Source organism: Lissotriton helveticus, chromosome 10 (genome assembly GCF_964261635.1).
Source record: "Lissotriton helveticus chromosome 10, aLisHel1.1, whole genome shotgun sequence".
Classification (NCBI taxonomy): domain Eukaryota; kingdom Metazoa; phylum Chordata; class Amphibia; order Caudata; family Salamandridae; genus Lissotriton; species Lissotriton helveticus.
In genome coordinates this window covers 40,710,937-40,723,548 of record NC_136071.1, presented here as the reverse complement: position 1 = coordinate 40,723,548, position 12,612 = coordinate 40,710,937, and the positions used below count along the sequence as shown (strand labels likewise).

The window sequence follows — 12,612 nt, the reverse complement described above, 5'->3', positions numbered from 1 at the left end:
CCACAGAACCCAAGGGGATTATGGGAGTAGTAAAAGCTGTCAAGTCATTATAGATCATTGGTGGGTCATAAGTGGGCAGGGCGGTACGGTCATGTGTGTCGTAAAGAGGAACGGCTACTTGATGCGTTAGAATGACGTGTAGGGTATTTCTATGAGGCGCTATACTCAGATGCGACATTATTAGTGAGCATAGATATATGAAACGAAAGGTGCCTTTCCAGACTTCCGGTGAGTATCTACCCCTGACCGCTCCCTCAAGCCAAAGGCAGACCCTGGGAGACAAGGGAGCCTCCTCCCCCCCTGGCAATGGAGGGCTGCAGGCTAGCGGGCTGCTTTCAAAATAGCATAGGCTGCCATGACCCAAGTATTACCCCTTTCTAGTTGCAATATGCTGCACTGAGAGCTTGTTGGAATAGTTTTACCAGAGCTAATTCCAAGTTCCAGCCCAGTACTGCATGTGGGCTAGGTAGGTACGAAACCGAAGGGGGTGGGAGTACTGAATTTGGGAGGCCGGATTTTGTTTGTTTGTCAAATAACCCACTTTCACCCCCATGCATCAGTAACCCACATTCAGAGCTCTTACGTGACCTGAACTATAAACTCCGTACACCTCACTGACACCCGAAGTGTGCTTAAAAATCCCAATGCTACATACTGTACTTTAGCCAGTGGACGAAGTGCATTAAAAATGTTTGGGAACTGTGATGCTACACGCAAATGAGGGGTTTGTTTTGAAGGTTGATTGCTTCAACACAGGCTCAAGCTGTGGCTTAATATAGCCTTAGAGCCCTCGGCAGTGGGCTCTACTGGACATTAAAGGCCTGTTCTCTTGGTAAAGGCCTGAGCTGTAGGCGAGGGCCTTTAACAAGGGAGCGGGTGTTTAATGGCCGGCAGAGCCTGCTACGGAGTGCTCGAGGGCCTTTAACAAGGGAGCGGGTGTTTAATGGCCGGCAGAGCCAGCTACGGAGGGCTCTAAGGCTATCAGAACATTCCACCCCTAGAGGGCAGAATGTTGTAATTTGTAAAACAAAGGCCTCACGGAGCCTGAGGGGTCAAAATCCCCTCGGGCTCCAAGAGGCCTTTGTTCACAGCTGTTGCTGTGAAAGACAAACATTGGAATGTTGATGCTCCGGGCTTCTACCGGCCATTATAAGCCCGTAGCACTGCATTGGCTGTAAAGACCTGGTTATTTAAATCCTGGTAATTCTTATGACAGTCCCTGTCTGACACTCGCAACCGATACATTACAGCGCTTAGATGCCTCAGGGCAATAATGTGCTATAAAAATATAGCTAACATAACATGGAGCTCCCAACATTCCAATGCTCTAAATATAGTTAATCTAGTCTGACCTGATGTAATAACACATTTTCCCATAGACACAGGTTGGATAAAACCCTTTCATACCTTCAGACCCAAGGGCCTTATTTAAAGTTTGGGGGGAACTGCAGATCTTCCAATTTCTACAGGAAACTCTAAATACCGAGTTTGATCCATCGGCTGAATTTACGTCACCATCGGCATAATGTTATGGAGGAAATTCACCTGGCAGGTTCTACTCCATATATAGATTTTCTTCCAGAATATGAGGGATTTTCAGTTTCTGCCAAACTCTAAACGAGGCGCTAAGCTGTGAAATGTCATCAAACACAAGGGATAGCAATTCGGTTGTCTCAATACACAACAGGCACTTCAAGTAATGGCTTAACCGCTCCAAATAGCAGTCCATGAATAGGATACAGTGAACCTGATGACAACTTAAAGAAGATGGTGGAATGGGACCTTACCTGGCGGACGTGTAAGGCGATGCTGCTCGCGATGTATGATCAGGTTTCCAACAGTCTGCTCAGCCACGTTATTGGGGATACAGTCTAAAATACATCAACACACAAGTGTAAATGCTGATGCAATAAAACAGGTATAGAGGCCAAAATATTTGTTTTAATATTCAGTGGGATATTTAATAAGGGCTGCACTGATGCTTGCAAGGAAGGCCCTTAGTACCACATGAGCACCAGGGTCAAATGTAGTAAATAAGTGCCAATGGCCCTTATGTGTCAACACAATTCCCCATAGACACATAATGATTAAAACCTTTTTATGCACAAGCTGTTTGTCTCTTCGTTTGAAAAAAGTGCAAATGTTAGTTTCTTTTGCTTATGAAATGGATTTTATGTATGTGTATAAGTGTATGCATAGAGATGGTGGTGTCGTGATGCGGGTTCAAATTATCGACCAGAGATGTAAACATTTTCGTGACCAAGAATGAGATCTTCTGGAGGAGGAGCTTCGCGCGCACCCAAGATGGTCGCGTGAGCACAGGGCTCCCGGACCCTCGCCACCTCCATCGACTATCCTGTCCTTTATCCTGGTTCAGACGACGGGTGATTATTGGCACAGTTCTACTGCTCATTTATTTGTTTCAACAAACTTTTTTGGACTTCGGGGTCCAGAGCTACAGACTGTCACAGTTTTCAGGCCTGCTCCATGGCGATGCCCCGCTCTCTCTTGTCTCGCTTGCCGTTCAGTAAGTGAACAACAACGGACTGCCAGACTTGCGTGGGCTGGCGATTGCTTTCGGTTTCGATTTCTGTCCGGAGCTTAACCTAACTTTGTCGGCTCCGTGGGCGGCCGGACACTCCTGCACCCTTGGTCTCTCCGTTCCTACTGACGATCTGTAGCGGTTTCCAGATCTGAGACTGGCACCACCTTCGCCCTTTTGGTCCTACATTTGTCACCGCAGTCACCATTTTTACCCGTCAACGGGCGACCCGTGCGGGTCCAGGATCCAAGATGGCCACCAAGCCTGAGGGTGGGAAGCGCGGGCCTAAACCAGGCGTTCGAGGGAGTGCTCTGCAAACGAACATTATGGACCGGTACACCCAAGCTAAGGGATCGCCGGGAGCAGCAGCTAAAACGACGACACTGCCGGAGGACTTATCGATTGAGGACGAGCCCTCGCTGCGCGATCTCATGGGCGCCATCACTGGTATGAAGGCCTCATTGGGGCAACAATATGAGGCCTTGACTCTCAAACTGGATACGGTGGCGATTGACGTCAATCTGATCAGGGCGGACTTGGCGAAGACAAACGAAAAGGTCAAATCCTTGGATCTTATGACCTCTAGCCTGGTCACCGACGTCTCTGATTTGCAGGCTGAAGTTGGGAATCTGAGGAAAGCCAATGATTATTGCTCTGGGCGCCTAGAGGACTATGAAAGCCGTGCCAGGCGCAATAACATTCGCCTGATTGGGGTCCCGGAATCATCGACTGCTGCCTCGACGGACCTATTGGTGGTGAACCACCTGGCGCCCAAGGGTCTCAGCAAGTTTTTCGCTGTCGAACGTGCACATAGGATCCCCGGCGGCACACCTAAATCGGGCGCTAACCCTCGACCTATCATTGCGAGGATTTTTCATTTCCGGGACAGAGACGCTATCCTGCAGGCTTCGCGGCAGTCAGGTCCCATTGCCTTTGAGAACTCTACTGTCAGCTTCTATCCGGACTTTACACAACAGGTCCAGAAACAGAGGCTGGGGTTCCAGGGGATCAAGAAGAGACTCCGGGAAAGGTCAATGAAGTATGCCATGCTCTTTCCGGCCCGTCTGCGGGTGGTACATAAGGATCGTACTTTTTTCTTCTACCATCCTGGGGTTGTGAGTGACTGGCTTGACACGCTGCCTATGGATCATGAACCTTTTGAGGACTCTGGCAAGTCGGATCGGGCGGAAGGTGGCCCGACGGAGCAAGAGTAACTGTTGACTTTGACCCGTACCCTTCCCGTTGGCTTTGAACTGTGCTATGCTGTGTTCTTAATGTTTGCAAGTAATAGTCTCTTTTTTGGGGGGGGGTGGGGGGTGGACGGGTCCTTTCTCCTCCTGGGTTTTCTTTTCGTAGATTAGTTGGGTGGTTGGGCGACAGGCACACTGCGAGTTTATGGGGCTCTTTGGTCTTCAGCAGGGGTGCGGGGTGGGGGGTATAGTTGTTTTGACATTGTTGGGGGGGGCTGGGTTGTTTGTTTGAATTTTCTTGTTACTTGCAAGGCGAAGGAAAGGCGCTCTCCTGTTTTTTGCAGTTGCTCTGGGTGTGGGGCCGGGGAGGGGCTGGGCACGGGGATGGGGGGTAGAGGACTTCGGTTATTGTGTTGGAACGTGAACGGGTTGGGGGATGGGATTAAGAGGAGGGTGGTGTTACAATTGCTGAAACGTTTGACTCCAGATGTTGTCTTACTGCAGGAGACTCATTTGCTCGGCAACAAGTGCTACGCTTTGAATAGGCGTGGTTATCGCCTTGTGGCGCACTCGGGTTTCACTACGGGCTCTAGGGGGGCGGGCATTCTGGTTCGGGCCTCCCTCCCCTTGGCCATTGATGATGTCATATTGGATGATAAGGGACGATATGCCGCCATTGTGGGGCGCTGGGAGGGGAAGGTTCTTATTCTGATTTCTGTCTACGTGCCCCCGGGCCTCCAGGCCACCACCTTTGCTGATCTGAGTGGACTTATCCTGGGCCTCCCTGAGGGTTTGCTTTTGGTTGGGGGTGACTTTAATGCGGTGGTCTCGGGAATGCTTGATCGTCACCCTCCCAGGGAACTGCCGAGGGCCCAGACTTGGTTGAGCGACTTCCTGGAGACGTTGGGGCTCACTGATTGCTGGCGGTTGCTTCACCCGGGACAGTTGCAATATACCTATCATTCTGGTGCTCATGGTAGTCTCTCGAGGCTAGATCACGTTTTACTGCCCTCGGCCCATGCATCCCTCATACGGGAAGTTAAACATCTGGCAAGGGGTATCTCGGACCATTCTCCGCTTTGGCTGGTGGTTGATGCACGGCAGGGTTCGGCGGGCCGAGTGGCCCCGATCAACCCCTGGTATTTGAAGGACCCCAGGGTCAGGGATGAGCTGGTTAAAGCACACGATTGTTATTTTGAGGAAAATGTGGGCTCTGTTTCCTCCCCTGGTGTACTTTGGGAAACTTACAAGACTGTCATTCGTGGCCAGGCCCTCTCATTGATTGGTAGCGTGAAGTTGGCCAACCGTGCTGAGACGGTTCGACTTGAGGGGGGGGTCACGGCCCTGGAGGAGGGCTTGGAATCTGGGGTTACCGCTGAGGGGTTACATCTACTGGAGTTGAAACAACATGAATACAGAGCCCTGGTCACTGAAGCTGCTAAGGAAATGGGGCGGAACAGCAGGGACGCCTGTATGATGTGGGTGATAAGGCTGGGAAACTGCTTGCTTGGTTGGATAAGAGGGAGAGTGCGAGTCGTGTCGTCCCTGTGATTGTTGCGGAGAATGGAGAGTGTTGTACGGACCCTGTTGATATTGTCGCATGTTTTGCCGATTATTTCCGCGAGGTGTACTCCCAGGTGTCTGATCGATCGGAACAGGACTCCCACCTGTTATTGCGTGATATTGCACTTCCCCGATTGTCTGATATTGATAGGGATGCCCTGGATGCTCCGCCTACTGTGGACGAGATTGCCGCTGCTATCCGTTCGGTCCGCTCCGGCAAGGCCTCGGGCCCTAATGGGCTCCCCATTGAGCTATATAAATTGCGCCCGGATTCGCTAGCTCCTCATTTGCGCTCTATGTTTCTTGAGTCTTTGGAGGTGGGGTTTCTCCCGCCAGACCAGAGGCTGGCCACTATTGTTGTCATCCACAAGGATGGTAATCCTCGGGATTGCTGCGCCTCTTTTCGACCCATTTAATTGATTAATGCGGAACCTAAAATCCTGGCCAAGCTGCTTGCGACACGTTTGGCGTCCGTTATTGGGGACCTGGTTCACCCTGATCAATCCGGCTTTATACCGCATCGTAACACGGCGCTTAACCTCCGAAGGTTGCATGGAGTTCTGGCACGGGCTGAGACGCTGCGTGAGCCCGCCATCTTGGCGTCCTTGGACGCTACGATGGCGTTTGATACAATAGAATGGCCGTATTTGTGGGCGGTTCTTGCTAAGTTTGGTTTCGGTTCGGACTTCGTTCGATGGGTCAAATTGCTCTACGCCGGTCCCATGGCCCAGGTGGTGGTCAATGGTCGGGTCTCTGCGCCCTTTGCACTGAGCAGAGGGACGCGACAGGGCTGTCCCCTGTCCCCCTTGTTGTTTGCTCTTGCCTTGGAACCGCTGGCGGCCTGGTTGCGGTGGGAACCGTCCCTGAAGGGCATTAGATGGAATTCGGAGTTTCAGGACCGTGTATCTCTCTACGCTGATGATATTCTGCTTTATCTTACATCACCCCGTAAATCCCTCATTGTGCTGTTTGATGTCTTGACGTCCTTCCGCAAAAACTCGGGTCTTGTCATCAACTGGTCGAAGTCCTGTGTATACGTCCTGTCGGGTACCGCCCCCCTTCTGCCAAGCGGCTGTCCTATCGCGATTGTGGAAGATGGATTTAAATATCTGGGCATTTTTATCTCGCTGAGCCCTGCACTGCGGTTCGACCGTAATTTACTGCCCCCTCTTCAGCGCCTTCGGGCGGATGTGGTCGCCTGGGGGAAACTTCCTCTCTCTCCCCTGGGTAGAGCGGCATTGTTTAAGATGATGTCACTGCCCCGATTCCTCTACGCATTAACCCTCCAGCCAAGCAGGAAGCAGCCTGCGCCCCCAACTAGCTACATTTAGAGCAGTAACCTGCAACGAGGTAGATGCAACCTTGGCCAAAATGAAAAGCGGATCACCTCTGGATCCCGCACCAATTAGACTCCTCAAAACCATAGCCCCTGTCATAGTTCCCACGATCACAGAGCTTATTAACAGCTCGCTTGCCCAAGGATCTGTCCCCGATAGCTGGAAGAGCGCAGTCGTGAAAGCACTCCTTAAAAAACCCCAGCTAGACCCAGCAGACATGGCAAACTACCGGCCAATCTCACTCCTCCCTGGCATCAGCAAGGTAGCCGAGAAATTGGTCAACGGACAATTGTCTCAGTTTCTCGAGGCAAATAACATCTTACGGCAATCCCAAACTGGGTTTCGCCCGGGTCATGGCACTGATACCGCCCTTCTGGCCGTTATCGAGGAGGCAAGGCGCATTTTGGATTCAGGAGGGTCAGTGGCAGTGATCCTCCTGGACCTTAGTGCAGCCTTCGACACAGTCAACCATCGTGTCCTCCTCCAACGGCTGGCGGCAGCAGGGCTCACCGGGATGGCGCTCAGGTGGATAGAGTCCTTCCTTGCCGGGCGCACGTTCCAGGTATGGGACAGCAATCACCACTCGTCCACCCTCCCCCTCACGAGCGGGGTCCCCCAGGGATCATCTCTAAGCCCTACGCTTTTTAATGCTTATATGGCCCCCCTTGAAGACGTGGTGACACCCTTCGGCATCAAAATAGTGAGTTACGCAGATGACACACAGCTGGTCGTCTCCCTATCCCAACTAGACAACCACCCAGACAATTTGGCAAATTGCCTTACGAAAATCTATGGCTGGATGTGTGAATCATCACTCAAATTAAACGGGTCGAAGACCGAAGTGATGCTCATGGGAAAGCAATGGGTGACCATCCCCCCATCAGCCTGGCCAGACGTGTTCGGGGAAATTCCCACCCCGAAAAAAGAAATTAAGACCCTAGGAGTCTGGCTAGAACCCGAGCTCTCAATGAAAACACAAGCGGCCAAAACTGCAGGAACCTGTTTTGGGCTTATGCGCACCACCCGCAAGATTCTTCCCCTACTCCCGCCCACCTCCAGAAAACTCCTAGTCCAAGGGCTAATACTGTCACGGTTGGACTACAGTAACATGGTTTACCTGGGTGCCCCAGAGGCCACCTTGGCTAAATTACAACGAACACAGAACGCTGCAGCCCGACTACTCATGAACCTTCCCTCCAGAGTGTCAGCTAAACCTGCCATCAAAGCCCTGCACTGGCTCCCGGTGCGTCAAAGGGTGGAATTCAAAGCCATGTGCACGGCTTACAAACTGATTAATGGAGCTGGCCCTCCGATTCTCAGCGACCTGGTAACTCCTTATATAGCTCCCAGATCCCTGCGGTCCGAGAATGAACATCTAGCCAACATCCCCAAATTTAAAAATACACGCACTGGAGGCCGACGCTTCTCTGTGAAAGCCCCAACCGGATGGAACTCACTCCCCCGTACCCTCAGACTGGAACCCAGCTATCTTATTTTTAGAAAAAAATTGAAAACACTTCTATTTCCGAAATAACGTCCCCCCCTTTTCTTTTTTCTCCTCCACCTCATCTGGATATCAAAATCATTACAGCGCGGGGATGCCTTCGGGTCACCAGGCGCTCTACAAGTCGTTAAAATAAAAATAAAAAAATAAATAAAAATTGCAAAACACGCTTGACGTTGTCCCGGCTACATATTTCCGTGAGGTCGAGAGTTTACAGAGACGACTGGTGTGGGGGGGTAGGCCCCGGATTGCCATTGCTAAATTGTCGCTCCCGTGGTACGACGGTGGAATTGCTTTGCCTGATATTCGTCGCTATTATTGGGCGTCTCAACTGGGGGCAATAAATCATTGCATGTATGGCCCTTTGCCGAATCCGGCCTTCGCGATGGACAAATGGTTGCTACCGGGGGGAGACTACAATAGAGCCCTCTACTCGAAACTCACCACTCGCAACGTGACAGGCCCCCCTAGGACGGCCGTCCAGGTATGGCGACATGCTTCCATGGCGCTTGGGTGGACTGATAAATTGACTCGTGCCACCCCCCTATACGCCTCTGATAGACTTGGCTCCCTTTGGCAGTCCCGGGGGTTTGATAGGTGGGACTTGATTGGTATCAGCAGGATTGATGATGTTTGGACTAAGGGGAGAATGAAGACGTTTGAGGAATTGAAAACCGAGTACGCTTTGAGCGATCGCGAATTCTTTCGCTATGCACAGATCCGCCACGCGGTGCTCTCGGTCTTCCCTTCGGGTGTGGAGATTCCGGAGTCGTCCCCGCTTGAGGACAGGGTACTGGACGGACATGTTCCTGATAGTACGATTTCGCTTATTTATAAAAAGTTAATCAACTCCAGGTCTGACCTCCTGTCTCGACTTAGAGAGGTCTGGACTGGTGATGGGCTGGAGCTGGACGATGAGGACTGGCAGGCGGCGATCTCCTCCCCTAAAGAGGTGGCCATCCAGGCGCGCCTTAGATTTGTGCAACTTAAAATCCTACATAGAGTGTATGTCACTGGTCCCCGTTTGGTGCATATGGGCTTCTCTGTGGGTGGTTTGTGTCGGCGTGGCTGTGGTCTCCTGGGAACCTTTTTACATATCATCTGGGAGTGCCCTGAGATAGTGCGATTCTGGACCCGTGTGCACGAGGTGATGAGTGAGGTTACCGGGGTGCGATCGATGCCGGAAGCTAGGAGATGCCTGCTGAACGTATGGGAACCGAATGATTACTCCGTTTCGCAGCTTCGGTAAGTGACCTTGGGCAACATGATTGCCAAAAGAGACATTGCGCAATTGTGGGGCGCTCAGGGCCCGCCCAGACTTCAGAAATGGAAACAAAACATGGACTGGTGCATGTTCAGAGAAAAAACTGTGTATATTTCTCGTGGTACCCCCCGGAAATGGGGAAAGATATGGACTCAGTGGAACACTTATCGTGGTGATATATGTGCCTCTCCTCTCCCTGACCCTGAAGTTGCATCTATGTCCCCGTAACCCGAGGGTTCCTCCACACACTATTGTATACTGATTGCAATTTGTTTCTTCTGGCCCCCCCCCACTGTGTAACTCTTTCTCGATAGAACGAACGCTCATTGGCTTGTTCTTCCCGCCCCACCACCGTGTAATGCAACGTTGTGTATATTGATGTCTCTTTTTCTTCTCCCTTGCAAGTTGTTTGTGTTTGTGTTATAAAATCAATAAAAAGTAAAAAAAAAAAAAAAAGAATGAGATCTTCTGATTCAAGATGTAATACCTAGACAATAATGCCAAAACTCGACAGGGGTCAGGGGACCGAGAGGGACAAGTGAGCTGCTACATTCGCATCCTCCCTCACATAATACGATGCCATTTATTTATATGTTTTGATAATTAACATAAATAAAAGGTTTTGTCATTTACAATGCCAATAGCTCAAACTCTTGTAAAAGCCAGACCTATTTCATTTCAAAGAAGGGGCCGTCTTTGTCCCGGGCTGCTTAGAAAGTGAAAGCGCGCATGGCGCACTGAATGTTGCAGGAAAGCATGTCTTGCCTGCAATAGGAGAAACTATTTAAAGAAAATAGTGCTTACAGCCTAAAAAAAAACTTACTGTGTAACAACTGAAGTAAAAGGGCAGGTCCTCATGGGAGGTTACGAATGAAGACAAGGCGGTACTAAGGAGGGACTAACAAGCCTATTAACCAATCTGACGCTAGCATGTACGAAGGACAATGACGCAAGCCAATGATAAATATAGGCGGAGAGTAGGCGGGGCTTTTGTTCCATACTCCAATACAGCATGGCTCTCAGAGCAACGCATGCGCTGCCCAGGCTCGACTTAAAAAGGTGAATGAAACATACTGAACTCACCATTGGAAGTTTCCCCATTTCTGGGAGATTCTGTGGACCTTACCAATAACTTGCATTAGTTAAAGTAGGACCTAAGGCCAAAAATACTTGGAAAAAATTCAAAAATTTGAAAGGCAGGGCCTGACACCCCCCCCCTGTGTGTCATGCTTAGAGTTGCAGTAGATTATTAAAATGCTGGATTGAGAAAGTAATTTAATTATTTTTACCTCTGTGACATCATCAATTGTAGTGTAATTGTACATTTCAACCTAGCCTGCATGATGATAAAAAAACAGAAAATAAACTAACAGAATTAGGCCCCTTTTATGATGAAATTGCATGTTGTTTTTATATATGTTTGATAAACTATTATGGTTTTAAATAACTGAAAACAATAAAATGATCTACTTATGCCCATTGGTGTAAGTCTTTTTCTCCTGCTAATTGAAGCTGCGCTTAGTCAGCAACTTCCGGTGAAGCCGACCCGCCACGAGAGAATGCGGCGGCGTAGTAAGATGGCCGACGATGACGCATGACACCCAGGGGGTTGTGTGAGGCCGTACCTTTCGGTTTTTTGAAATTTTTGAATTTTTTCCAAGTAGGTGTGGTCTTAAGTCAGGCTCTGACTAATGCAAGTTATTGGTAAGGTTCACAGGAGTTCCCAGAATTGGGGAATCTTCCTATGGTGGCCTAAGCATGTCTCAATTCGCCTTTTTTGTAAATTTTCCAAATGTAATACGTCATGTCATAGTAAATACGTATACGATAAGTTACGCACTCACTGGTGAGATCAGTGTGCAATCTGTACGTCACAGGTTCGAATTCCCGCAGCATTTACCTAACTCTTCATCCTTGCAGAGTCCATTGGTTAAGTGTCATTTAATTGGATAATAAAAGCATCTTATAATTAGAGGGCTACCCAACTAAAGCAGTAAGCATTATAGAAAATAAGTTATTAATATTAGATGATGAAATATCTGGGGAGAGCAAAAAGGGATCTTTGTGAAAAGGAGAGAACTTTGCCCTTGGTTTTGCCTTTCATAGTAAATTTGGATTTTAAATTGATTATAATGGTGGATTGAAAGCCTTTTCATGTTTTGGTAAGTTTTAAGTCAAATGTAAGTAACACTAGTGAAATAATCTCGATCACATTTGACATGCACGCGCAGCATCCGTTTACATGTGTTTGTTATCTCTCAGTTCTCACGCTTTGGCAAGAAAAAAACTTCATGATGCTCTTGAAAGTAGCACATTTCTGAAATATAGAAGAAAAAGCAAGTTCAAGGGTAATTTACGTGGCTTCTATCCAAAAAACGGTGAATATCCGCACTTTTGTGCAACTTTGGGGCAGTCTGGAGTTACTTATGTTAGTGCAGTAAGTTTTCCCTATTCCTTTATAAACTACAGCCTTTACACAACAACACTTCTTTTCTCATCTCTGCAGTTAAACAAATTGTAATTCACGGATTACAGCATATAATGGTTCATTCTTAGACTCCGCTCAGTGTCACTTGTTTGTTAATATAATATTGCTTATCAATGGCTTGGTGTAACCAATGACCATTGACATAGCTATGTACTGGATCATTTATTTTTTTGTGCTAATCGTTCCTTTGATGATCTCTGCATCAGGCACGTTACCCCACTGAGGTATCTTTGCCTGCTGTGACGTATTTGATTGACATGGATGACTGGGTATGGAATGCCAGAACCAGGGCAAACACAAGGAGATGATGGACGGAGCACTGAAACTTTTCAGACACTCACCCCCAGTCACAGATCTGGGTTGAATCCATTATCGTTCTTCAGCTCACTTCGCCACCTCAGTTCAGACCCAGCCATATGCAAATCAGCCTTGACCCTGTGCCTCATGGGAACAGTCCAGTCCGCACTGCCAAGCCAGGTCTTCCCTGAACCGGGAACAAGCATCCTGGGACCGGTTTCTGGGTAACACCCTTCATCAGCCAGGCTAGCTTGAATCCAATGACAAAGTGAGCAAGGGACCCACGTCTGGGCATACCCCGCCAACTTAGGGCGAGCAACGCTGAAACTTTTCAGACACTCAACCCCAGTCACAGATCTGGGTTGAATCCATCCTCGTTCTTCAGCTCACTTCGCCACCCCAGTTCAGACCCAGCCATATTCAAATC

General features: G+C 49.1%; 1 protein-coding gene across 2 annotated transcripts in view; it reads right to left on the bottom strand.

Moving 5' to 3' along the window:
* Positions 1-12,612, bottom strand: part of SLC38A5 (solute carrier family 38 member 5) — a 414,747-nt gene that overhangs the window by 377,442 nt on the left and 24,693 nt on the right. The window contains exon 2 of one of the 2 annotated variants that reach the window (XM_078664699.1): positions 1,788-1,871. The exons of the other annotated variant lie outside the window; for it this stretch is intronic. The gene's annotated coding sequence lies outside the window, so the exon portion shown is untranslated. The remainder of the gene's footprint in view (positions 1-1,787; positions 1,872-12,612) is intronic. 2 annotated transcript variants of the gene reach the window in all.